We start from the raw sequence: 3,161 nt of genomic DNA, 5'->3' as shown, positions 1-3,161 counted from the left end.
GAATCTCTATCCTGGCATTTCAATCCACCGAGCGCCCCCCACATGGGTGGCTTGTGGGAATCAAGGGTGAAGAGTTTCAAGGCCCTATTCTACAAATCCACCGGCACGACGAAATATACTTTCGAAGAGCTTTCGGCCCTCTTGGCGAGAATAGAAGCCTGTCTCAACTCAAGACCACTAGTACCCATGTCCGAGGATTTCACCGACCTACTAGCCCTTACTCCGGGTCATTTCCTAGTCGGTGAGCCTCTTCTCTCAATTACTGAGCCCAGAATTACGGAAGATTCGATGTCTATTCTGAATCGCTGGAAGCGACTGGCAGCGAAAAACTGTGAGTGCTTAAATAACTCTTTTCTTCCCTTATATGTATGTCGTGTCTTCACAATATTATGAATATCGTGTTATTACTATTATAAGCATTGTGTCATCACTATATTTCAAAATTAAGAGTGTAAAGAGGAAAGAATAAAATGTACTTCGTAATAACGGTTAAGGTTGTATGTGTGACTATGTGACTGCCATTATTTCAATTCCATTCGTTTTTTCCCCGATCCGTTATCCTAACCCTGGCAGACTTCTCTGTCTGACGCAGTCTGGGCCCGACATACATAGAACAGCAGAGAGATGGTAAAACGTCGTTATGGCAGTTTCGAGAAGAACGAGCGAACATGTCGAGGCCTGGAAAGTGTCCGGTGATGGATTTTAGAAAATACTACTCCTATATCTTCGACATCAGATATTCAACGCTAGATTTAAAAAACGAGCACTTAGCAAAGGTAAAATAAAATCCAGCCCCAGACAATATTTTCAACACATTTTCCAACCGGTTAAATGCGTCATCTATCGCTTCAGCATTTATCATGCATGTAAACAATTACGTTTGAATATGCAAGTTCTCCTATAGCTTTCATCACTGCTCGTTGAAGCACTGACGGGTCATTTTTTTAACTCGAAAAGCATATACAAGAACTCATATTGCCCGTCTGGAATGACGAAAGCTGTGCGATTTATTGAATTTGGGTGGATAGGAATCTGATAAGACCCGCTCGCCATATCTAGACAAGAAAAATACTTTGCACCGCAAAGTCAAGCTTTTTGATCGATTATCAACGGCAACGGATATTTATCATCTACAGTGTTATAGATTTGAAATATAGATTTTGATCTTAAAAGTTCGACTTTCTAATTTGATAATGTAAAGCTAAAGCCATGACACAAAATTTCTCGACCTATTATTATATCGTAATTTAGATACTCATTCAACGCAACATGAAATATAACCTCAAGTGAATATTCGTCTATGATAACATTTGATAAACTTTTCATCGTGCTAGTTATAGAGTTATCTCTGATAACTTTAAGGTGAACGTAATTAATTCTTTTGCCAGAAATCTTATGGGACACAGCTTCTCTTACGAGAGAACCCTCAAGTCCAGTATCAAAACAAAATGGATACGACTCACCGGTTTGTATTAAATTACCAAGAGGCTCTTTTATAACTCTATTTGATGATTTATTTTATTCTTTCCTCTTTACGCGCTTACGCGCTCTTGAAATATAGTGATGACACAATGCTTATAATAGTGATAACACGATATTCATAATATTGTGAAGACACGACATATATATAAGAGAAGAAAAGAGTTATTTAAGCACTCACAGTTTTTCTAATGTTCATTATTATGGTTTTAGATTTTTTTTTAATTTATTTTTTTTTTTTTGTTCTGTATAATTCTTATTATTACTTCTTATTTAAAACTGATTTTATTATTATTATTATTATTTGTGCACTAAAGCTAGCTAAACATTTTTGCTTGTATCTAGAGTTTTTTTCTCAGTCTGTTTGAAAGTGTTATTTACACTTACTCACAGAATCATATTTTTAAGTTTACATGCACATTGCATTGAATATAGAAAACTTAAGGCAATAATTCTTTTTATACCCTGAACCCATTGAAAATGGGAAATCAGGGTATAATGGGTTTGTTAAAAGTTTGTAACAGGCAGAAGGAGGCGTGGGAGACCCCACATAGTATATATATTCTTGATCAGGGCGACGAGCTGAGTTGATTTAGCCCTGTCCGTCTGTCTGTCCGTCCGTCCGTCCGTCCGTATGTATGAACGCGTCGATTTCAGAAGATATAAGAGCTAGAGACTTCAACTTTTTTTTAAAATGTCCGTATATATCGCGCGCATATCGAGCTTATCACTAAAATACGATAACTCAGTCCGATACTTTTTTATCGATAAAAAACCTTATCGAAGATCACTTAAAAAATTATATCTCCTACATCTTTCAAGCTAGAGTCTCCAAATTTAAAATGTATATTAAGATGAATTTTATACAATTTCGGTTTTTGTTAAATTTTACCCCCCACCCCTAAATCCACCCCCTCACCCTCATCTTTGTAAAAGTTGTATATCAAATACTAGAGACTTGTGCTTCGGCATACACATACATTTAAACATTATGATTACGTTCTGAAAGTTTCATTACGATCGTACGTCTAGAAATTAAATTATTCAACAAATAAGTTTTCATTATATTGCCAACATTGCAGCGCAACCCAAGCGCAATCGCCTGTATATGTGAGTGTGTGTGTATGCGTGTGTTTGTTTGGATGTGTATGTGTGTGCGTGTGTTTGTTTGTATGCGTGTGTGTGTGCGTGTATTTGTTTGTATGAGTGCGTGTGTGTGTGCTAATTATTATTGGAATATCAGTTGCTTGTAGGGTTCAGGGGATCTCGTAGTCGAGCAGTCTCGACTAGAGCTTTCTTACTTGTTGATTATATTGTAGCTTTTGGTAATTTTTATCGAGTAATCGATAATTATTAAATTGATCGTGCACTTTTTGAGTACAAATGTATGGTAATTTTCGTTAATAGCTTTCGGTCACACCTATTGCAGATTCTTTAGCGTTTGCTTACATTACAAAAGCGCGCTTTTTAGCATTCTAAGAATTGCGATTGATTTCTGGATTTTCTAGCTGTTGTTGTAGTTTTGTCAGATGACGCTCTGTTATCAGCTTATTGTATTTTAGCTACCAGTCTGTAAAGCAAGGCGATAACGTGGGCGCTAAAGGCGTCGCAAGTTATGTTACAGCGGCGGAGGTTCAAGTCCCCATTAAGGTTGTGTTTTTTTTTTCATACATATTTCGTTT

This window comes from Drosophila navojoa, unplaced genomic scaffold (assembly GCF_054131105.1).
Source record: "Drosophila navojoa isolate 15081-1374.11 unplaced genomic scaffold, UAZ_NAV_1.0 NAV_Backbone_118, whole genome shotgun sequence".
In the NCBI taxonomy this organism is placed as follows: domain Eukaryota; kingdom Metazoa; phylum Arthropoda; class Insecta; order Diptera; family Drosophilidae; genus Drosophila; species Drosophila navojoa.
This window is presented reverse-complemented; position numbering follows the sequence as displayed.